At 54.0% G+C, this 24,709-nt stretch overlaps 1 protein-coding gene across 2 annotated transcripts in view; it reads right to left on the reverse strand.

The window, feature by feature from the left end:
* The window catches only part of TSPAN18 (tetraspanin 18), a 166,948-nt gene that overhangs the window by 51,088 nt on the left and 91,151 nt on the right, over positions 1 to 24,709 (reverse strand). For both annotated transcript variants that reach the window (XM_029956802.1, XM_029956803.1), the window contains exon 3: positions 2,516 to 2,660. The gene's annotated coding sequence lies outside the window, so the exon portion shown is untranslated. The remainder of the gene's footprint in view (positions 1 to 2,515; positions 2,661 to 24,709) is intronic.

Genomic DNA, 24,709 nt, shown 5'->3' on the forward strand with positions numbered 1-24,709 from the left:
CTTCCCCAGTTGACCAGGTGGCCCTCAGACTCAAGGACCGGCCACAGGCCTCCACATCCCAGCCTTTCCAGCCCTCTGCCCTGCCTCGGGCTGTGTTTTGGCTGATCTAACATTGGCCCAGATCCATTCATTCTGTCCCCTCTCCTCATTGTTCTGCCTCATTGACCTTGGGTTCTGGTAAGGGGAGTCCGATGGTAAATGATGAATGAGGGCCCCAGAACGCAGCTACCCCTGAACTTGGAGCAGGAAGAAGCACCCCAGCACTTTGATCCATGTCTCAGGGACACCTGCCCTGGGCAGAGGCTGTGGGGTGTGGCCGCAGGGTACTGGGCCTGCGTGTCAAGCAGGCTGGGAAAAGTCCCTGGCTCCCTTACCTGCTCTACCACCTTGGGCAAGCTGCCCCCCCAAGTTTATAACCCTCTCCTTTAAGATGGGGAATCATACCATGACACACCTAACAGAAGGGCTGAAGTCCCACAAAACTGACAGCACCAACTGCTGACAAAAACGTGGAGCAACGAGAACTCTTACGCGTTGGTGGTGGGAATGCAAAATGGTGCGGCCACTCTGGAAGGCAGTTCGGTGGCCTTCTAAAAAGCCAAATATATCCTTAACCAGACAGTTCGGCCAACATGCTTGTAAGTGTTTACCCAGCTGGTTAAAACTTAGGTCCATACAAAAACCTGCATGTGAATGTACAGGCTTTGTTCATAATCACCTAACGTCGGACGCAGCCAGGATAACCTTCAGTATGTGAATGGATACACAAACTAGGGTCCATCCAATGGAATGTTATTCAGCAATAAAAAAAAAAAACCAGTCATCAAGTCATGAAAAGACATGGAGGAAATGTAAATGCATATTATTAAGTGAAAGAAGCCAATCTGAAAAGCTACCTACAATAGGATTCTGATTCTATGATGTTCTGGAAGAGGCCAAAGTTCAGGGACACTCAAAAGATCACTGGTTGCCAGAGGGAGGAAGAGGGAGGGAGGGTGAAAAAAAGGCGCAGATCATACTATCGGGCAAGACGGGGGGTCCCCCAGTATCCGTATTCCCCATTCCCCTTCTTACTTCGAAATAGACTTGCGGTTGGGCAGAGGGCCACCCAAAATGAAGGCTGTAACTCTCAGCCTCCCTTGCAGCCAGGTGGGCCGTGACTGCCTTCTGGCCAATGGGGCGTGAATGGAAGTGATGTGTGCACCCTCTTAAAGGAAGCGGCACCCTCTCCTTCTGTGGTTTCCTCCTTCTTGCTGAATGGAGAGGACAGGCTGTCATGGGCCATCATGGATCACGTAGACCAGCAATGGTGAAACCACAAGACAGAGAAAGCTGGGCCTCTAACAGTTTCGTGTGGGAAAAATCTCAGCTCAGAATTTTACTTAGATGGGGGGCGACTGGGTGGCTCAGCGGGTTGAGCATCTGACTTCAGCTCAGGTCATGATCTCACAGTTCACAGGTTGGAGCCCTGCGTCGGGCTCTGTGCTGACAGTTCAGAGCCTGGAGCCTGCTTCGGATTCTGTGTCTCCCTCTCTCTCTCTGCCCCTCCCCAGCTCATGCTCTGTCTCTGTCTCTCTCTCAAAAATAAATAAACATTAAAAAAAAGAGAAAGAATTTTACTTAGAGAAAAATCAACCTCTTTCCTGTTGAAGGAACTATAATTTTGGGGGTTTTGTCACACAGTCCAGCATGCATCCAGACTAAATGCAAGGACCTTCAAGGACTGTCCTTCAGGTTCTGTATAAAACAGGCAAAACATCTTCATACGTTCATTCATTCAACAAATAAAGCCCTGGGGCCCCTGGGTGGCTCAGTTGGTTAAGTATCTGACTCTTGATTTGGGCTCAGGTCATGATCTCATGGTTCAAGAGTTGAGCCCCGCGTTGGGCTCCACACTGATGGTGCGGATCCTGCTTGGGATTCTCTCTCTGCCTCTACCTCTTTCTCTCTTAAAAACAAATAAATTTAAAAAAAAAAAAAGAGGCTAGTTTGCTATGCTGGGATCTGGGGATCTAATTAAGAACGAGGCAGACAAAGCCCTGTCCTCATGGACTCCACCTTCTGGTGCAGGACAGACGATCAATGGGAGAATGAACTCATTACGGACTGTCATGAGAACAAGAGTCCTATTAGTAACAGTTACCGTTTCTTGGATTCTGAGCCTACCCTGTGTCCATCCTGCTCTAAGCCCTTTTCCTAATTACCTTCTTATATCTTCACAAACCCAGAAAAGGGGAGCCCTTGCTTCCTTGTTTGAAGGCTGAGGAAATGGACATACAGAAATGTCGATGAGGAACCTGCTCAAGGTCACGCAGCTAGTAACTGGTGGTGTCAGAATTCGAACCCAGGTCTACTGGACGTTGGAGCCTGAACCATGGGGCTCTCCTGCTCTTGAAGGGTATAAAAGAAGACCCTGTGATAAAGAATGATTGAGGGACCCTGCTGATCGTCTCTATTAGCGACAACAACAGACGCAGCCTAGAACCTGGTGCTGAGCAAGCCTGAACTCCCTTACCTGGGTGGTCGGCGTTGGGAGGTCTGGAAAAGGACTGAGTCGTGTCTAGATGCCAACGTCAAAGGTTTCAAGTTGCTCTGATGACGGTGTTGGAAGCTCTCTACTCTCGGCCACACTACGCCCGGGCAGTCCAGGTGATGCCCTCCTGTCAGGGACAAGCAGATCAGCCATTACTGCCTGGCCGGAAGAGATCTCATCAGCTCCTGCTGCCCTACGTGTCTTCTTTTGGTTTGAGATGCTCGCCGGGCCCCCAGGGGTGGGGTGACGGGGCAAAGATAGTGGGGCTGTGGGGTCATGCATCAGGATAGTGGTCCCAGCTGAACTTGCCCGGAAACGAGTCTAAGACACAAAGACGCACGTGCCTGTGTGTGTACCCCCTGCATAAAGATACGTAAGCATCACACCCACCGTGTCTAGCACAGCGCCCTTTGCCGAGCGGGGAAGTGTGACAAATGTTTCACGGTTTGCTTTGATGTAAAACATAAATGTATATGCGGGGAGTGAGTGGGTGGAAATTCCCCGAGGGTCTGAGTGATTGGAGGAGAGATCCTTCCTCAAGTGAAAATGCATTCTTGGGATGCTCCAGCCCGCCAGGCCTGCGGCTTCATTTTACCAACGACTGGCACCCAGAGAAGGGCAGGGTCTAGTCCAAAGTCACATGGTAAGTTGGCGGCAGAGCAGGGCCTAAACCCTGGGTCTCTCCCCACTCGCGGCTGGGTGTTCTCTCCAAGCATGCACCCTCCTTTGTAGCGGTCGGACTTGCGGCCCGGGCACAAGGCTGGGATCTGCCGCATACCGTCAAGCAGCCGCTGGTCACAGGCCAGAGCAGAGAATTGCTTCCTGGCTGTGTTCACACCCCAACACGGTGCAAGAGTCATTGCCCAGAGTGATCAGAAGCATGGTGTTTGGAGGCAGGTAGATCATGGCTGCATGCTGGGGCAATCTTTTTCCAGAAGTGGACCCTTGGTAAGTCAGGTGTCCACTCAGAGCATCAGGCTCCTCGTCTATTAAACAGGGATGATAACAACACAGCTCTTTGAGGACTGAGGGCACTTAAAATGACTTCCGCAAGTCTGTGAAGTTCATGGCAGAGCATTCGCTCAATAAATGTCAGGGATGTGACGCAGAGGAGAATATGGTGACAGGCTCCACCGGGGGGGGGGGGGGGGAGCCTGGACTGGGGCTTGCTCGGTGTCCCTGGCGAGTCCTCAGACAAAAATCTCTCAGTTCCACTGAGTCATTCATTCCCTCTGTCCTCACCTTTCCGTCTCTTTGCTGCCTCTCACAGAGCAGCCTGGGGCTCAGCCCCGCATATCTGCCCGTGGGCTGCAGACTCCCCACCTGCCATGGGATCCCCACTGCCCAGCCCACATTTCAACAGCAGGCAAAATGCAAATGTCATCAGCACTCTGCAAGCCTGCGAGTGGCAGCCGGCTCTCAAGAGAACTGGGCTGCGTTTAGGGGTGGGAGCTGAATTCCCCAGGAGGGGTGGCGTTCTTGGCTGTTTCCGAAAGGGGTACAGTAAAGAGACACATAAGTGGCCTCAAGAGACAAGAGGGATTATTTTAGCAGCATGCAGTGCTGCAAGGTCTCTGGGCACCTGGGGTCCCTGCTTCAGCCACCATCTGGATGATGGGCGTGCCCCAGCCTCTATGGGCCTCTTCCCTGCACATCCTTGAGGAAGAGGCTCATCTGGGGGACCCCCAGCCTCCATGTTTCATTTCCACCCCAACCCACCCTCCCTCATATGTGCTGAAAGAGGCAGACCCCCTGCCCATTTCACAGACCCTTGTGGGGGGAGGGGGCAGTCTTCACTCCCAGCAGGATGCAGTGGACCCTCTGTCCCCGAGTCTTGCAGGCAGGGGTCCTGGGTTCCAGTCCCAGCACCACACTAACTATGGTAAGCACCCAGGTACACACTCCCCTTCGTGGGGCCTTGGTTTGTCCATCTGTGGGAGGGGGTTTTGGGCCCATTGGCAGTGCCTACAATCTCTCAGGGTAGCTCTAAATCTTGGCTCTTGTAACCTTTAGGAAGATTTGCCCAAATAAGGCTGCCCCTCCTCTAATTTCCTGATGACAGTGCCTGGATGGTCCCAGCAGGCACATGAAGGCTTCCTGGAGGAGGGGGCAGATGAGTGTTTGTGGAGATGAGAGCAGGGTGCTCTGGGCAGTGGGGCAGAGTGAGCAAGGGCATCGAGATACCCAAGTGGGGAGCCTCAAGCCAGGGCCGCCTGTTAGGGCCCAGTGGGCGATGAGATGGAAAAGTCCTGGGGTCGGTGCTTGACGCGCATTTCCCCATCTGGTCCTAACTGCGCCATCGTTCCCATTTTATCGATGAGAAACTGAGGCTCAGAGAGGTTAAGAACCTCAGCAGATGCATGACTGCGAAATAGCACAGATTAGATTCAAACCCACAGCTGATTTCAGAGCAGAAGCTCTAGATCACTGTGAGCCACCGCCTGCCATCTAGACTGTTTAAAATAGAACATGAACTAGAGAAACGAAGGATCTTGTGTGTCCTGGACGCACGCGGACGAGCGCATGGTGGCACGCGAGGGTGAGCACTACTGTGGCTGAGGCGAGGGGACTAAGTTCCGCGTGAACGTGCATGCGCTGCCCTTGGGTGTGCCCCTGTCCAGTGATGCTCTGGCCCCGCGTCCAGGCCCAGAAAGGCCAGATGGGCAGGACGCGGCAGAGGGGCACGGGGCTGGGGAGCGGGCAGCTCTAAGGCCCAGGCCATCCCAGGAAGTCCTGCTTTCCAGGCCGTGAGCTGGGCCTGACCACATCTCTTCCCCTGACTTCCACGCGCCCAGAGGCCGGTCCCCCTGCTGCCATGGAGAGTGGCACGTCCTGCTGTTGGCCTGCCTCTTCCTGGGCTCAGGCTGCCTGCCCTGGTCGGGGGCACAGGACCTGCACATCGAGCCTGGCATATGCACAGGGTCACCGCCAGCTGGTAGGGACGCCAGCAACCGCAGCCACGGAGGGTAAGTCAGTCCTGCCGCCAGCCCCTGGCATTGTGATTGGGACCTGCCACCTGCCTCTGGGAGCCTCAGTGAAATCCCGCTGAGCTGTGGAGATGACGACCTAAGGGCAAGTCATGCACACTATAGAGTGCTGTGCCCTCCGATGGGTCGCGGTTCTAATCCCAGTGGCCAAGATAACCCAGAAAGTACAGAGAGCCCCAGGGGCGCTTGACTGAGACTCCAGCTCATGCCTTTATGGAACCCCCCCTTCTCTCCTCTCCTGGGCCTCAGTTTCTCATATGTAAAACCGAGGATCCTGGAGCTCAGACACGGAGTGGTCTATGCCTCCCTTCCCGCCCCCCGGGGTCTAGTCTCCTTTGCCACGATTTGCAATTGACATCATATCTGGATTTCTTTCGGCAGAAACCAGAGGGCCATTCACGCGGAAGTCAGCTGAGGACACAGGGCCCAGGACAGGTACGTTCTGATGGAGGGAAGAGGAGGAAAGTGGTTGACTTAGGAGGAATGTAACAGCTCTGGGAAGACAGAAGGAAGCTTGCGGGAAGGGAAGGAGGTAGAGCTGTCGACAGGTGGTGGCACCCAGGCAGTCTTTCCCTGAGATTGTGCTGGCCCCCAGCTCCGGAAGCCACGGAGAAGACACAAGGAGCTCTCCTTTCTGAAATGACAAGCCACATGGGCACTCACTCATTTGGTGAGCACTGACCAACACTTGCGGCGTACGTGGCACTCCAAGGGTGCCAGAGGTGCGCGAGGCACGGGCGACACCTCCAGAGAGGTTCACGGTTATGGGGAGAAGGCAATGCCCTTGACTTCACAGTTCAAGGTGAGAAGGAGGGCTCATCACTTAGTTCTGAGTTCAGATGCAGAAGAGGTGCCTCCCGATGTAGGCCCCAGGGAAGGATTCCTGGAGGAGGGGGCAGGTTTAAAGATGACAGGAGGGTGCTGTGGGCAAAGGGACCAGGGTGAGCAAAGGCCCAGCCGTACCCAAGCATGGCTGGGTCTTCAGGACCATGATCCGAGGTTTCTTGTTGGGGCAGAGTGGGAAGTGAGGCAGGAAGGGAAGGCAGGGGCTGCATGGGCAAGGTCTTGGAGTGCCAGGCCAAGGAAGATGAATTTTGTCCGCAGGCAATGGAGAGCCACGGATGGTCATAGAGCAGAGGTGTGCTTCAGGGAGATGAGAAGCAGGAAGGGGCCCAGGGGGGTGGAAACAGATGATGAGGGGACAGTCGGGCGATGGGCAGAGACTGGTAGAGGTGGTGGGAGGATAAAGGTATGATGGAGGGGGCCCAAAACTGACATGCCCCCCCCGCCCCCCGGAAGGGAGACAGGTGTGGGAGGAAAGATGGATCTAGACCTGTAGTGTTTGCCTCCCAGCTCTCCAATGCCACCAACTGGTGGCCTCAGGCAGGTCACCAAACCTCTCAGGGCCTGCTTCCTTCTCTATAAAGTGAAAAATGTAAAGCCACTTCATAGGGATGTAGGATTAAATTCGATAATATGAGAAGCACTTTAAGCCTAGTCAGTGATGGTTGGATGCATACTAAAATGTAAGCATTTTATTGCTTTTATTAATCAGTGGTGCCTTCCCCCCAAAAGGACACTTGAAGCTCAAAGTCAGTTGGTTGGCTGGAATTGACAGTGTTGGGCCTCAACTCACAGGAGAAGCAAGTTATGAGCAAATAAACCTGGGTGACTCAGAGAAGAGTCTTGATTTTAAAATATTGCTGAAGAAAGGGGCGCTTTATGACTTTTGCACTGTGTGCTTATTAAACCCAAACTATAAATGTGAACTAATAAGTAAAATGAGTTAAGTTAATGAAAAAAATCAACCTTCAGGACGAATCCATATTACCTAATGGCAGTCCATAAACATCAACATAAAAATTTTAAAATACGAGAATGAATTTCAAGGCCCAGCAGCTCAAGGAAGCTGCAATTTCTCTCTCTGAAAAATAAAAGCTATTGATTTTAGCTTGTGTTCTCATTGCTCATGAGTGAGTCTTTGAGAAGTCATAAAGGAAGGAACTATTTCCAATTGTTTACTCACTAAGGATCACATATATTGAATTTAAATTGTCTCCGATTCCTAATTAGTACAAACCAAATTAGAATCTAAGTACAGAAGAACTGAAAAGGCCCTTGGAGGCCTCTGAGCTCAGTTTTCTTTGTTTTACGGACCTGAAATCCAAGGGACAGAGAAGGAGAGCGACTTGTCCAAGATCACACAGCACATGGGGGGAGGAACCAAGCCAGAACCAGGGCTCCTGGTGCTCAGGTCAGCATCCTACTCCGGTTCCTGCAGCCTCTGGGGTCAGATCATTCAATCCGGGCCTTTTAGGGGTGCTGGGTGTGTGTTACCATGGCTTCAGACCACGTGGCTCCTACCTTAAGAACTTTCTCCCGGCTGCTGGGATTAAGGACTCTCAAAACCAGTCTAACGCTGGGTCTCTTAACCCAGCCTGGCTCCCTGCCTCTCTCTGCCTCTCTGTGTCTCTCTTTCACACACACATGCACACGTGAATGAGCACAACAGGAGCCAGGGAGCCTCTGCCTGTGGCGTGGGTACGTATGTGCACGGGTGCGCACGCGTGGGTACGCGTGGGTGTTCAGCTTCAGCCCACACGCAATTATGAAGCAGATGTTTAATTACTACCTGGGTGCTATTAATCACCACGATTAATACACAACCCATACCACATAATTACTTTGCAATTACACCAAAACGAAATATTTTATTGCTGAGGGTTTGCTAATTACCCGGCCTTGCCAAAGGACAGGTATAACGGGCAGCAATTTTTCTTCCCTCCTCCCCTCCCTTCTTGGCCTCCCCTGCCCCTACGCTAATCTCCGGGGCTGATGTCCACAGAACAGGGAGCTGAGGTAGGCTGTGGCACTCACGTCCGTTTTAATGGGAGCCCTAAATCGTCGGGTCCTTACCACTCAGTGTCCCCAGCAGGGAAGTGCGTAAAGATGGCCTCCTGCAGGCCTGCGGATGGGTCAGGGGTTATCTGGGGGTGAGGGGCTCTGCAGGCAGCTGGTGAAGACGGGGGAGGAGGCACCAGACGAGCCAGATCCGTGCCACGCGTGGTGGAGAAGAGGAGGAAAGGCACTCCAAACAGAAGGCACAGCCGAGACATTGGCATGGCGGCCTCAAGGAGCGTGGCAGGTGTGGGCCCCAGCAGATGGGCTATGCATGGCCCTGTAGGGAAGGGAGAGAGGAAGGGAGGAGCAGCACCCAGGTGCCTCGACAGAAGCCTGGGCCAACAGGGAAGCCAACAGAAATTCATGGAGGGGGCAATGGGGACCATTGAAGCTCTGGGTTTTCCTCCTCTGTCTTAAGTTCAAGTCTAGGTATTGGGAATCTGAAGTCCCCTCCTGAGAAGCGGATGAAAAGGTTTCCAGGGAGCATGGAATCATCTATTTCTCTTGCCTGGGATTTACCTATAGGTCCCTGCTCAGCCACAAGGCAAGGGCACAGGCAAAGTGGATGGGCCACCAACCTCTGGGTGGCAGTGGATGCAGGACCTGCCCAGACGGGAGACAGGAAGCCTGCCGGCTGCAGGCAGACGCGGGCGGGTGCACACTGCCGGGATGCAGCTGTCCCTCAGAGGCCTCCAGGGTGCGGCCGCCCCTCTGCTGGCCTCAGGCTGCCTGTGATGAAGCCAATGGGTAGAGAAGCTTCTTTCCACTTCCCATGGGCCTCCGTGCCCGCCCCCCTCCCCGCTCCCCACGATCTGGCTCTTCACTCACACGCGTGCACTAACTCGGGCACTCAACAGGTGAGCCTGAATTCAAACATCACTCATTATGTGACCCTGCCGCCTTGCGTGAACATCTCAGAGCCTCAGTTTCCTCATCTGTAAAGGGGGGACGATGACATTTGCCATTCCCAGAGTGGAATGAGAGACTCAAGGAGATTGCCCGGCATGGCGTCTGGGGCAGAGCGAGCCCTGAGAAGTGGCGGCTATGATGAGTATATCATGATTTCAGCTCCAACCACATCCTGGGGAAGCCCCAGCCAGGCCGTTCCTTCAGCCCTCCGTGCCATCTTCCCATTGGCAGGGACCCTGGGAAGTGGCTGACCTTTGTCCTAGTCCTCCCTGGGATGGTGTGAGGCCTCCCCAGGCCCCTGGCAGCAGCCCCAGACACGAAGGGGGGCTTTTCTGACCACCTCGGAGGCACGTGCAGACATGGCTCTGGAGTTGACATTAGTTTTCGGGACAGTGGTCATTCCTTGGGGCCATGGGGAAAGCCGCCGGCACCATTACGGCACGCTAAGCTCCCCTGACACGTGTCTCTTCTTACCAGCAGCACGTATCCATCTATCACTTGCTAAATAACAATAGGAATAAATCATTCATCTGGAGACAAACACCTCTGGGGAAATCCCAGGCCTTGATTGAGCCCAACGCTGAAGGCTTTGGCTGCGTTTCTCTGTCTGGGAGGAAGGGGCTGAGAACAATGGCCTTCTGCTCCGTCAGCCCTGGGGACAGGGGTTACTGGGATCGGGCAGTCTGTGACGACCGGACTGCATGAGCTCATGTGGGCCAGGCCAGGCAGTGAGAGCAGGAAGCCAGACTCCACCCGCCTGGCGGGCGCTGAGGGCCTGCTGTGCACCAGCCCCTACGGAACTGCTGTCTACACGGCATCTGATGCATGTTTTCTTCCCAATTCCAAAGTAAGGGCTTATGGGGCCTCTCGCTGCTGCCCCAGACCCCCTTCCTAGATGGTGCACCCCTCCCTTGACTAGGCAGCACTGGCTGCAAAAGTTTCCAGCCGTACCCCTTCTGGGAGAGCCGCTGGCTCCTGGCTGCCTGGAGCCACTTCACACAGGGGTGCCTGGGAGGCTACACCCCCGTCCCCACCACAGGCCTGGCCCGCTGCCCCGACACACAATGCCGGGCACAAACCCTGAGATGCCCCTTGGGATCTGGCTTACGCGAGACTGCACTTGAACCCCAGGCCTGCTTCCTGGGCTTGGCCCTGCTGCCTCGCTGGGCGCACGGGTCTCTCCGGAGACGCCTCCCTGGGGCACTTCACTCACACGACCCCGGCCCCTCAGGCTCTGCTTCTGGGGGGCCGCCCGCAGACAAGGGGGGGCTCATAAAGGAGACAGACATGGGTCCTGCCATCACGAGACTCACGCCCAGCAGGAGTCAAATCTGAGACACTGAGCGCCTGTGAAACGATCCCCCTACTATGACCACTGCTCCCCCCACGCCCACTGCCGTCTGACGTCAGGAGCTTAGGACGCGCTGTGCAACCCACCTTCCCGCCTGCTCTCATCAAACACCAGCCCAGCCACCAGGGCTTATCTCCCATTTCACAGACGGGGAAGCTGAGGCTCAGACAGATTATAATTGGCCCAGAATCACTTGCAACTCCTACTCAGCTACACTCGGATTGGAACTCTGTGCTGCGTGACCCCTGGGCCCAGCACTTGTCTCCCACGAGCAAAAAGCACCTAACTACCACTGTGAAGGATGAGGGATGGGAAAGCCTGGTGGTTAGGGTCACCCCCTGGCAAAGCTTGCTGTCCCCCTCTCCTATCCCATGTGACTCCTGGGCCATATGGCTCAGGGGACCACAGGCGTGGGGGGCAGCTCTGAAAGAAGGGAGAGGCGGGATCCCTGGTGATGCTTCGCTGGTGCCACAGGGCCCTTTCTTCCAGCCCCAGCCTGGAGGCTCTCTCCCTCTCAGATGATTCTCACTGTCACAGGCTCGTCCCACACCCCCACCCCACACCCCACTATGTCCCAGGCTTTGTGGCTCAGGGAACAGGCAGGGATGGGAATTTTTACCTGTTAATTTGATTCCTGAGCCCCTGCTGCTTGCCAAGCCTGAGCAACCTCACAGCAGGCTTGGAAAGGAGGAGGGGAGAGGCGGATGAGCAGCAAATGGGAAAAAGCACATAAGCAGTTTCTGGGGGGCTTCCCTGATGGGGAAGGTGGTCCAATGGGGCCGGGGTCCCCAAAGCAGGAAGGGCATCTGGTTCCCTGGCCGTGCAACCCCATTCCTGGTGGGGAAAGGGCAGAGTGTGTGAAAGATCTTGCACAGCCCAGCCAGGTGCAGGAGACCCTCGCGCCCTCAGCCTTCCTTCCCACGGCCACCAGCCTTTCTGAACACGGCCTCTCCCTAATGCATCTGGAGCCCTCGCTAGCCTGGGCACTGGGTGCCATGCAACCCCTCCCCCATCCTTTCCCATCCACCCTGCACGAGGTAGTATCGTTATCATCCCCATTCCACAGTCGTCAAAACTGAGTTTCAAAGAGGCGATGTATCCTCAACACGTTCAACAAGGCATCACCATACGACCCAGCGATCTGACTCCTAGGTATGTACCCAAAGAATGAAGATGGGCTGATCAGATCTGTCATGTATGTTCACAGCAGCCTGAAGGTGGGAAAAGCCTGAAGGTCCATCAACGGGTGAATGGACAAACAGGCAAATGTGGTATATCCACACAGTGGACTATTATTCAGCCAGGAAAAGGAATGAAGTAAAGCAGTGATACGTATTATTATAATGTAGATGCGCCTCCAGACCACAATGCTAAGTGAAAGAAGCCAGACACAAAAGGGCAAATACTGCATGATTCCATCTACATGAAACATCTAGAACACGTTAACCCAGACAGACAGATGGAAAGAGAATGAGCGGATGCCAAGGGCTGGGACGAGGGGCCTTGGTGTGCATAGCGTTTCTTTTGGGGGGGTGAAAATGTTCTGGAACTGGATAGAAATGGCGGTCGCACAACCATGTGAATGCACTCAATACTACTGAAGGGTTCACTCCAGTTAATTTTACTTTATGTGAATTTCACCTCAATGGAAGTAAAAGAAAAAGGAAAGAGGGGGAAGAGCAGATGTAACGCACTAGGGTCACGGGCTGGTTAGTGCGATTCCACATTCACGCTTCCATCTTTATGCCTTTGGCCGCCACCTTCCCTTGCCTTCCATGCGCTTTCCTACCCCTGGGCCTTTGCTTCTGCTGTTGCCTCTGCCAGGAAGGCCCTCTCTCCCCATTTTTGCTGTCTATATCCTACTCAGTGTTCAGGGGCCTTGATTAAAAGCCACTCCTGTACCCAACACCCTTCCCAATCTCCTTGGACTTCTCTCTACCTCGGAGCTCCGCAACCCCGTTCCCCTCCCACAGCAAGCCCCCTCTCCTGACTCCTGCTAGAGTTAGCACTGCACAGGCCCTTCCTTTGGCCCCCACCAGCCGCAGAGAGTAACCACACTCACAGGGTCCTTGTCAGGGTTAAACAATATTAATGCCTGCAGAGTTCTGAGCTCTGCATTGGGTATGCAGCAAGCACTCAATAAATGGGGGTTGTTCATGGTCTGGGTTCACTTCCGGGGGGCTGGGGCTTGCTGTTTCATTTCTGCTTTGCTGGTACAGACTCTGCTCCAGAGAGAACTCCGTGGAGTGGAATGGAATGACTGTGGAATGGAAGAGGAGAGGCAGATCAGACCCTCCGATGAGAGGGCCCTTTCCCGCCTGTTTTCCCGCAGGGCAAGAAGCCACCTTGGTTCACAGTTTATAATAAGCACAAGTCCCCTTCCTCCCGGCCAGGCTGGCCACAGCACACAACCAGAGCCCGCTGTTTCTGTGAAATGTCTGAGGCTCCTTGGACCCGCCAAGCTCTGACTGAGCCATGCGGTTTTGCTCCATGAGCATCTCCACCACCAGGTTCCTCGGGGCCAGAAAAACCAGTCTCTTGGGAGTCAGGGCCCTGCCACATGCTCCCCCCGCTCCATTGAAACACAGACTAGCCAAAATTCCAGCAGGCAGGGACAAGGACACACATTAGCTGGACACTCGTCAGGCACCTGAGATGGAGGTGGGGACCCAGGTTTGAACAGGAGAACCCCGAGCCCTGAGATGGAATGTGGGCATCACACGGAGCTAGAAGGGATTTGATTCTGCTACTTGCTGGCTTTGTGAAATGCTGGACAGGTCATGTAGTCCCTCTGAACCTTAGTTTCCTCATCTGTAAAATGGAAATAACAGGAAAACCTACCCCCTAGCAAAAAGTAAAGGCTTCATCAGTGTAGCAGTTATAGTTTGTGTGATCATTTCCCTTTCACAGATGCAACAACCGAGGCACAGAAGACCAGGAGGCATCTGCAAGAGTCACAGAACCCCCAAGCTGATGCTTTACTCTCCTTAGCAAGCCTGTGCTTTAGATGAGACAACGCAGCACAGCCACTGCTGCCTTGGCAAGCTGCCCCTGGGCTTGGCCCCGGTGAGGGCTCAGCCTGCCGGGTGCAAATGCCACCAGCTGTGCTTCCGCACTCACTTCTGTGTGGACCGAGAGCCCTGCAGAGGGTCAAGGGAGAAAGCGGGGGGGGGGGGAGCGGAAAGAACACAGGGCTGAGAAGTAAAAGACCTGCATTCAGGCAGGGGCTCGCCCATTTCCTGGCCAGGCAATCTTGGGGAAGTCACGGATCCATGCTTCTGTCCATGCAGCCATCTTGGTTTGGAATGCCATATCCCACCTCAGGAACTCCTATTCATCCTTCAAGACCCAGTCCACACACTGCCCCCATATGAAGCCTCCAGCCCTCCCAGGAAAGGGGGCCACTCTTCCACTGTGCTCCCGCTGCACTTTCTTCATCTCTGCAGCCTCCATGAGGGCCGGGACTGTGTCTGGTCTGTTCTCTGCAATGTCCACTGAGCACGGAGCCTGGCATATAGGAAAAACTCACTTAGTTAGGAGTGAGTCTATTCCTGCATTCACACTGGACACTGACCCAGGGCAGACGCCTTATTCACTAGGCTTTGAATGCCCAAGTGTACAACTCATATTCAACTGTGTCTGCTGCCCAGGACTGGCTCAGTCTTCAACAAAATTTAACAAAACACGACGTGATCTCTCGTAATTGTTGTCCTTCTGATCTTCAGGCTTCAACTCACGAATATGCAGGAAGACAACCATCGTGAGAGCACTTTATCAACGACGAGAATCAGACATTTAAGGTATCAGCAGTAAGAATGATTCCACATACCAGTTGGTGCCAAAATTTTTAGTATGTTTTGGAAGCTCCTTTGAATCTGCAGTGGAATGTGAATTAGTTGACGATGCCAAGAAATTCACTTCAAACAAACAAGGTGGCCAAATTAGGAAGTCCTCACATGGGGGAAGGCAGAGAGATGTCGACTTCCTTGCCTCTCTGCTTGGCTGGAGATGGTGGGCCGTGCTAAGGATGGTGTCTCAGAAGGGTGGGAACCTCCTCTCCCACGGACGCCCAAAGGGGAAAGAGGGGGCTCTGGGGTTGGAGAAATCCAGTCCAGCCATTCGCCAACCCTGAGATGGCAGGACAGTTCCTTAAACCCCTTAGAGCCAGGTGTGGGGGCGTGGAGAGGTAGAGGGTGTGATGCCCACCCCACTGAGGGTGATGAACATCAGGTAAGGTGAGGTGGTCAGACGTGTGGAGCCCCGGGCTAGGCACAAGACCTCAATAAACATTCATTCTCTTTCTTCTTAAACTAAGGAAAGAGGGCGCTTTGGAATCAGTGAGAAAGCAAACCACAGACGGGAAGAAGGATTTGCAATACAAATGAATGACAGAGGACTTGCATCCAGCATATATAAAGAACTCATACAGATCAATAAGAAGACAATAAAACAACCCAGTTGAAATTGGGCAAGAGAGAGACAGTTCCTGACAGAAGGTACACAAAATAGCCAATATGCACAGGGAAATGCAAATAAAAAAACACACCAAAAATGTCACTCTCGGTGGCTCAGTCGGTTGAGCATCTGACTTTGGATTTAGGTCTCACGGGTTGTGAGATCCGGGCCCCAAGACAGGCTTGGGATTCTCTCTCTCCCTGTCTCTCTGCCTCTCCCCTACTCATGTGTGTGTGTGTGTGTGTGTGTCTGTGTGTGTGTGTGTGTGTGTGTGTGCGCGCGTAAATGTACACACATACTCTCTCTCTCAAAATAAACATTTTTAAAAATAATTTCTTAAAATGTTACTATTGAGGGGCACCTGGGTGGCTCAGTCGGTTGAGTGGCTGGCTTGGGCTCAGGTCATGATCTCACAGATGGGGGTTCAAGCCTCGCGTCGGGCTCTGTGCTGACAGCTCAGAGCCTGAAGCCTGCTTCGGATTAAAAAGTTACTACTGAGCCATCAGTAGACGAAAATTAAACAGACAGATGATACCAAGTGTGGAGAGGAGGAGGAGCAACTAGAATGTTCCTATGCCACTGGCCAGACTGTCGAATGGCAAAACTACTCTAGGTGGCAGCATCTATGAAAGCTAAACTGGCGCCCACCCCATGCCACTTCAGTGCGTCCACTCTGTCACGCACCCACATGGCCCCAGAAGTGCATTGTAGCCTTATTCATAAGCACCCGAAGTGGGAAACCACACAATGCTCGTCCACAAAAGAATGGAATTATTACCTAATCTAGATGGTGGTCACTCAGTGTAATAAGAAAACCATTGAGCTGGGGCGCCTGGGTGGCTCAGTCGGCTGAGTGTCCAACGCTTGATTTCAGCTCAAGTTATGATCCCAGGGTCATGGGAACAAGCCCCACGTTGGGCTCTGTACTGAGCTTGGAGCCTGCTTAAGATTCTCTCTCTCTCGGGGCACGTGGGTGGCTCAGTCAGTTAAGCGTCCGACTTCGGCTCAGGTCATGATCTCACATCCATGGGTTCAAGCCCCACGATAGGCTCTGTGCTGAGAACTCAGAGCCTGGAGCCTGCTTCAGATTCTGTGTCTCCCTCTCTCTCTGTCCCTCCCCCACTCTCTGTCTCTGTCTCTTAAAATAATAAAAGACATAAAAAAAAAAAGATTCTCTCTCTCTCTCAAGGGGTACCTGGAATGGCTCAGTCATTTGGGTGTCTGACTTTGGTTCAGGTCATGGTCTTGCCGTTTGTGGGTTTGAGCTCTGTGCTGGGCTCTGTGCTGACAGCTCGGAGCCTGGAGCCTGCTTCTGATTCTGTGTCTTCCTCTCTCTCTGCCTCTCCCTCACTTGCCCTTTGTCTCTTTCTCTCAAAAATAAACATTAAAAAAATTCTTTCTCTTCCTCCCTCTTCTGTTCCCTCCCTCACTCGTGATCTCTCTCTAAAAAATTTTAAAAATTAAAAAAAAAAGAGAAAACCATTGAGCTGCCCACTGGAGATGCACTCCACCATGTGCATTTTACTGTATACAGATTATACCTAAACAGGAATTTTTAAAATGTTTTTTTAATTTATTTTTGAGACAGAGAGAGACAGCGTGAGCAGGGGAGGGAGGGAGACACAGAATCTGAAGACAGGCTCCAGCCTCTGAGCTAGCTGTCAGCACAGAGCCTGTCACGGGGCTTGAACCCACTAATGTGAGATCGTAACCTGAGCCAAAGCCAGCCGCTCAACCGACTGAGCCACCCAGGCACCCGAAATAGGAATTTTTAAAAAAATTACTAAAGTTGATGACAGATTGGATCAAACCATCTCTAAGACATACCAGCCCAAGCCCTTTATGATTCCCAGAGCCCAGAGAATGATTCCCAGGTTCCAGAGTTGTAGTTCAGGGACTCTGCGCTCATGCTGTTCTTTCTCTTCCCTGTACCGTCATCTGGCCTGCCTGGAGGGGCCTCTTCTCTGCTCACTCTCCCCCTCTGACTTCGTCTGAGTCAGACAACCACTCCTGGCCTCATCACCCCATCTGCAAAAAAAAAAAAAAAAAAAAAAGGGCCCTGCTGCCTGGACTCCCCGCCAAGTAGAGAAACGTGGTCATACACGGAAAATGCTCTGTGCATCACAGAGCAAAAATGCTACATGCATTCCCAGAATTGCTAGCAGATGTATTGCTGCAAATCAGGCAGAATTGCAGAATTGCAGTTACAGTGGCTGGGGTGTGGTTGAAGAGTCGAACTTGGCCCTGGTGCGTCTCTTTGCCATGAAGGGATTTAAGACAGTGGCCGTGGAGCAGAAGTCATCATGGGGAAGTGACAGCCCTGAGTTTGACCCCGAGGCGAGGATGCTGGCTGACACCTGGGGCTGTGAGGGGGCGGTCGGGCCAGAGCCGGGCAGGGCACATTCTTGAGATGGAGGCGGTGCCTGGCCTGGGGCTTCCGCCAGCCCTTCAAAGGAAGGAGCATTGAAGCTGGAGTCTAAGGTCCAGGTTCAAGGCTGCTTTTGCCCTGGGGTGCTGTGACAATGGCCACCTCTGGGGCTCACTTTCCCCACTTCACAATCAAGGTGAGGGCTAGGTCATAGTTGGAGCCCCTTCCGACTCCAGCTGCTGCTGAACTTACAAACTGCTTACTTCTTACAATCAAAACCGCATCATGTCTCTTCCTGTTTACGGCCTTACCTGTGGCTTCGTGTTAGAGTTAGGACAGGATCCAAACTCACGACTAAGTCCTCCTCTCTCCATCCTCCGGCACTTGAACCCACTCGTGCCCCAGGGCCCTGGCACACATTGCCCTCTCGACTCCTCTCCCCAGCTCTGCTTAGCCAGCCTTTGCCTGCTTCATGGCACTCGCTCAGAGGCCCCTCCTCAGATAACTTCCGTGACCAGATAAAGAAGCCCCTCTCCTTGCTATTTCTCCTTCCACCATCCTGCTCATTACAACATGCAAATTTGGGGAATTTGTGGCTCCCTTATAAGTTCCATGCAGGCCACTGCGTGTCACCCTTAGACCCTCTGGCCTATACAGTAGATGCTCGGTAAATTTCTGTGCATTTTTTTTTAATCCTCCCAGGCAGCCCCTCCGGAGCTCCTGCTGCCCTCAGGGGCTCATGGCCCTTCCCCAAAGGGATGAGGATGCTTAGGGCATGGAGGGCCCATCTTGTGCCCTGGGGGATATGCATTCTTGAGTCACTTGATGCTCACTGCAACCCTCAGAGACAGAACAAGTAGGGAACCGGAACCGGAGGCTTAGAGCAGTGAAGAGAGATGCCCGAGGTCACACCCCAGGACCCAGGAGGCCTGGGCTCAGAGCGGCCAGCCGAGTGCTCCAGGCTAGCATGTGACTGCATCCTCTGGGCTGTGCTCTGTCTGTAAGGTGGGGCTGGGATCTCCTGCCTGGACGACAGGCCGAGACGGGATCAGGCTGGGTAAGTGCCGGGGTGCTTGGCATGCTGTCAAGAGGCGCGATGTCAAAACAGAGACAGAGCCCCAGGTCTCCTTGGTCCCTGGAGTGTCAGTCCACCCCTCAGAGAGGCAGCCAGGAGTGAACCTTCCGGAGCCGGCTGCCCTGGGCTGGGATCCTGCTCCCTTGCATCTCAGAGCTGGGTGCCCTCGGGCGTACACATCATTTTGTTATTTGACGCCTTTGAACTTCAGTTTTTCCCTCTACAAAAGGAGAAGCCCCTCACCCCAGGGCTGTTATGAGCATTAAGCAAGATCACTGAGAAAAAGGGCTTTATTCCTTCCAAAGCACTGTGCAAATGCTGCTTGCCTTTTCATGTCTGAGGGTGCCTGGCTATCGTTCTATCAACCTCCCCATAAAAACGAAGGCACCCCCCCAGGTGAATCTGGCAAGGACACTCAAGGCTGCGCCTCCCCGCCTGCTCCAGGCCCCCTGAGGGAGCCCTCCCCACATGGACGCCCTCTCCAAGCAGGCTCCCTAATTGCTCGGCATCATTATCAGCCCCACTTTATAGATGCGGAGACTGAGTAACCTTGTTCACAGCTTCCTGGCTCCAGAGGTAGAATTTTCTTCCTGTGGATGACTTGCCGAGGCAAGCTTCCTATGGAGTAAGCCCCTATTGATTTGGGATTACACTCACTTTTTTTTTAATGTTTATTTTTGAGAGAGAGAGAAAGAGAGAGAGAGAGAAAGGGGGAGGGGCAGAGAGAGAGGGAGACACAGACGCAGAATCCGAAGCCGACTCCAGGCTCTGAGCTGTCAGCACAGAACCCGATGTGGGGCTTGAACTCAAGACCTGTGAGATCATGACCTGAGCAGAAGTCAGATGCTTTACCCACCAAGCCGCCCAGGTGCCCCCCTGCATTGTTTTTAAGGACTGCGCTCACTTTGGAGGCAGCCATGCACTGCGGGCAGGTCCTGGCTGGGGGCTCCAGTCACAGCTTTGCGAGGGGCGGAGGATGGCCATAGTCCCTGAGTGTGGCACCCAGCTGCGCACAGACCAGGGAGGGTGCCTGGGTGGACAGGAGCCAACTCCGGGCCCAGGAGAACCTCCTTGGCCAGGGACCCCCAAGGAATAAACCAATCACACCCACTTTGGCCTCCCCTAGATGGACAGTCACTGGCCTGGCCTGCCCTCTGGCTGCTTCCCCACTGGTAAAGGTCCCCCTGACCCCTCAATGGCTCCCCATCACCCTGTCACCCCTTCCCACTCTGTGGCGGCGCTGGTCTCGACAACCAGACAAAATTAGTGGGGCCGAGAAAAGGGAGGTGGGGGTGGGGTAATAGAAAGGGACTCTGGGGGCAGAGAGACCCCCAGGGGATGGGGAGAGGGGGAGGCAGGGAGAGGCAGAAGCAGGCTGGGAAGAAGCAAGCAGGGAAGAAGGGTAGAGGGATTGGGATCCAGGAGAAGACCTGTTGGGGAGACAGAGACTCCAGGGCACACAGGAGGTCATCTGGGAGGGAGAGAGACCCCAGGAGAAGGGAGAGAGCCCGAGAGAGAAACTCAGGAGGGGGCAGTAGGCCGACACAGCCTCCTGTATTTGGCCTTAGCCCAGAGAGCAGCTGGGAAGTGGGTTCTCCTCGAAGGAGGCCAGGGAGGCAGCCTTCATGCGGAGGGGACAGGACGGGGAGCCGGAACCCAGGGGTCCGAGGCGCGACCAACGGCAGGACAGCTCCTCAGCGAGTGGAAATGAACAGAACCGGATGTGTGCGTGCACCGAAAGGTTCACGGCGGCGCTCTTCATGACGGCCAACAGTGCTGGAAGCCACCCCTTGTCCCCGGTTCTCCAGAGAAACAGACCAACAGGAGATACACGTGAGTATGTATATCAAGCGGTCTCTTTTAAGGACCTGGCTGCCGCGATGGTGGGGGCCACGAGCCCGGAATCCCTGGGGCAGGCCAGTGGGCTGAAGACTGAGGCAGGAGTCAAGGCTGCAGCCTGCAGGCAGAATTCTTTCTTTTCTGGGAAACCCGTTTTTGCTCTTAAGGCCCTTCACCTGATTGGACAAGGCCCTCCTCCATACCAAAAGTCAACTGATCACAGACGCTAGCCACATCTACCCACGCCGTCCCGGCAGTGCCCGGATTAGTGTTTGGGCCAAAACCTGGGTGCTAGAGCCCAGCTAAGCTGACACGTCACGTCACCTAATATGATTGTCTATGGCTGCCGTAAAGGACCACAACTTTAGTGGCTTCAAACAGCACACTTTGTTATCTTACAGTTCTAGAGGACTCTAGAACTCCTTTTCGCTGCCTGCTCCAAGACCAGAGGAAACCTGCGTGCTCATGGCCCTTCGCTTCTTGAAGGTCAGCCCCGGCACCCCCACTCTTTCTCAGGCTGGGTCACCCTGACGCTTCTTTTCCATCACCGAACCTCCCTTTGCCTCTTTTAAGGACCCACATGATTAGATCGGCCCCACCCGGCCCACCCGGCATCATCTCCCCTCTCAGGGTCTTTACTGGATCCTGTCCACAACGTCCCTTTAGCCATGAAGGGAAATACATTCCCAGGGCCCGGGGCTGAGGACGTGCACATCTTTGGGGGACCCGTGAGTCTGCCCACCACGCCACCCAAATGCTCATCATAGTGCAGTGGACACATTTTGGTGCCACCACCACCTAGGGGAGTGTGTCGCAGCCTGATCACATGGGGGCTGCCCTGGGGTTATCTTCCCGAATGATCTTCAGGAGGGGACCCTGAGACCAGGCCCCACATACCGCACACGCACTGTGCGCCAGCCAGGAGCTTCGCATACTGCGGAGCACGGCCGGGGCTCCCCTCGGGGTCCCCTTCTTCCTCAGAAGGTCTGCACCTACCACTCTCACGGCTGGAGCCCTCTGTCCCACGCACCGGAAGCCGGAACTGCCTAGAAGCTTACCTCTGACTCCCCGCCACACGCGAATGGCCCTTAGCCAGTGTCAGAGGGCGGGGGAAGATGAAAACTCGGCCCCCTCCCCGTCTCAAGTTGAGGCAGACTCAGAGGTGCAACTTACACCCCCGAGTTCCGCTGGGGGGTCGGGCCAGTGCCTGGCATTCCTGCCTTTCTTGGCTTCCTTTCCTTCCCCATCCTGCACGCCACCCCCCCACCCCCAATCCAACCCTCTTATTGGCTTCTTCTGGAACTCAGCTCTAATAAACCCTTTATCCGCAAGTATCTGCCTCCAGTCTTCTCCGGGGGCATCTGGACCATGATACCTATGTTATCCCGTTTACGAGCAACCCTACGAGGTGAGTGCTGTCATTATTCCCATTTCTCGGATGAGGAAACTGAGGCTGGAGAAGTTTAGCAATACACCCGAGTGAACACAGTACGTAAGTAGCTGAGCAGGATTTGAAGCCACACTAAGCCTCTGTGTCTGATGTCCTCTGTCCATGACACCCCCAACTCTTTAGGGACGTGAGACAAGGAGGGAAGGGGTGCTGGGGAGATGCATTTAGTAAAGAATGGTGGGTGGAAACACCCTGTGGGGCCTTGGATCTCATTAAAGGAAAAAAGAAAAAGAAAATGATTCATCATGTGCCAACTTGGGGCACACACCGTGTGATCTGAAATCTAGTCTGTGGGCCTCACCCTGGGGCTGCTTTTTCCCTCCCAAGAAGAAGTCGGTGCCTTGCTCCCTCCAAGCTCAGGCCGGGTTCGGTTCTCTCCAGGGAGGAGGGAGGCATGCTGGGTCTTTGTGCCCGAGCGGTGAGGTGCAGGCCGGACATCGGCAGGGGCTCTCGGCCCCGTGCCCCAGTCCCCCTGCACCCCCATCTCCCCACGGGCCCACGGAAAAGGAGGAAAAAGAACCATAAAAAGCCCCCTCTTTGCTCCTGGCATCTCCCGGGTCCCATCTGGGTTTCAGCCTCAGAAACAAAGGCAGGTCCCTGGGCCACACGTGGCCAAGCAGAGGGGACAGCGGAATGAATGACCTCCCGGCCGCCATCACACATTCCTCTTCTGCCCATGATTTACCTGCCCAGCAGGCCCCATCTGGGTGGGTTATGGGCAAAGCAGCCTCCCCCTCCTACGTGGGTGTGAGCACTTCATTGCAGCTGACCAGGAATGGGGGGAGGTGGGACCTCATCCCCCTCACTGTCCCCAGATCCCAGAGACCCATGGGGAGACTTCGAGGAAGGAGAAACTGAGGCCCAGGTGAGGCGTGTAACAGACCCGGGGCTGGCATGTGGGCTGGAGGGGCCGGCACCTTCTCTGTTCCACTGTGCCACCTCCCTGGGGGGCTGACAATGGTCCACAGCGAACTTAGCCACTGCAGGCCAGCTCCTTGAGGGGACATTACGTTACTCATCCCTATGAGCCCGGCCAGCAGAGAAGAGACACTCACTCAAAAACTGCTGCCAGAGGTCAGAGGCGGTCATTAACAAAGGGCTGCTGGTGGTGCAGGAAGTGGGGACAAAGGCCAGGAGGTCAGGGAGGGCTTCCTGGAGAAGGCAGGTAACCCCCTTGGCATCAAGGCTGCTAGAGGCAGAGGAAGAGTAATTATCTGCCCCCCATGGGCAGCACGCCAGCATGGACCAGGGGCCTTTGTCTCAGATCATGACATGAATCCAGCGAGGTAGTCTTATTATTTCACTCTAAGGACGAAGGAATGGGGCTCAGAGAGGTTAAGCCACCTGCCCAAGGTCACTAAGCCAATAGGAAGGAATGCTAAGATTTGAACCCAGGTCCACATGTCTAGCCAGGAGCCTGCCCTGTCCCCTGAGTCATGGACAGCCAGGCCCAGAAATGAAGACTAAGGAACATGCAACATGCCGTATAGAGCTTGAAGTTGGGAGAAAGCATTTCTATTGAAGAAGTATAGGCAGGCTTCCTGGAGGAGGCACCTTCCACATGTGGAAGCTTGAGGCAGGCAGAGAACAGTGGAAGGCCATTCCTGGTGGAGTGGACTGTGTGGGTAAAGGCACAGAGTGGGAGTGCAGAATGGTGCTGGCAAACAGCTTTACTGGATCAAAACCCTGTTAACTGCTTCCCCAGCACGGCATATACTGCGCAGGGCATAGTGGACACCCACAGAAATTTATGAATGAGTGAGTGAGTGAGTGAGTAAATGAATGACCCAGACGCTCTGACTACCTAGATTCCTCCACCAGGACAGGGGGACAGTCGATGGGCTGTAAATAAGCAAGCTGACGTCCAGCTCTAGCTCCGTGGGCCGGCTTTCTCCAAAGCCAAGTCCCCCAGGCCAGGTCTGTCAGGGCTCGGGTGAGGGATGCTGCAAGCAAAGCACAAAGAAACGTAACAACACTCAGCAGCCCTCGTGTCCCGTGAAGCCTTGATCTCTCCCCTTCGGGCCACATCTTTTGTCTGAGTCCAGAGCTCTGAGCACACATTATCTTTTCATCAGGTCCTGAAGTAGTAGGAGACGGCCTTTCAGCAGGTCTGATGGGGCGGGACAGATCGGGATTCCCAGATGACCTTGCCTGCTTTTCGGCTTCAGCTCTAAGCCACAGCTCAGCCTGGTGGACCACGGCTGCGTTGGCCAAGCCTGGAGCCATTTCACACACGCACGGTTTTTTAAATTGTGAGCTAGTTGGCAATAGCTGACAAATGGGAAGCATCTCTTTAAACATCTGAGTTTTCAGGGGGGCCTGGGTGGCTCAGTCGGTTAAGTGTTGACTTCGGCTGCTCAGGTCATGATCTCACAGTTCATGGGCTCGAGCCCCGTGTCGGGCTCTGTGGTGACAGCTTGGAGCCTGGAGCCTGCTTCGGATTCTGTGTCTCCCTCTCTCTCTCTGCCCCTCCTCCGCTTGTGCTCTGTTTCTCTCTCTCCCTCTCTCTCAAAAATGAATGAACATTAAAAACTTCTTTTAAATCTGAGTTTTCAAAAAAAAAAACAAAACAGAGAGAGAGGGAAACAAACCACCAAAGACTCTTAACTATGGAGAACAGATCCCAAGGGTTGATGGAGGGACGTGGGGTGGGAGGGCTAAACGGGGGATGGGCACTAAGGAGCCCACTTGTGATGAGCACTGGGTGTTATATGTAAGTGATGAATCCCAAAATTCTACTCCTGAAACCACTTCTACTGCATATGTCAACTAACTAGATTTTCAATCAAAACTTGAAATAAAATAATCTGGGTTTTTCATTTCTTTTTTTTAAATTCCAGA

Source organism: Suricata suricatta, chromosome 11, assembly GCF_006229205.1.
Source record: "Suricata suricatta isolate VVHF042 chromosome 11, meerkat_22Aug2017_6uvM2_HiC, whole genome shotgun sequence".
Classification (NCBI taxonomy): domain Eukaryota; kingdom Metazoa; phylum Chordata; class Mammalia; order Carnivora; family Herpestidae; genus Suricata; species Suricata suricatta.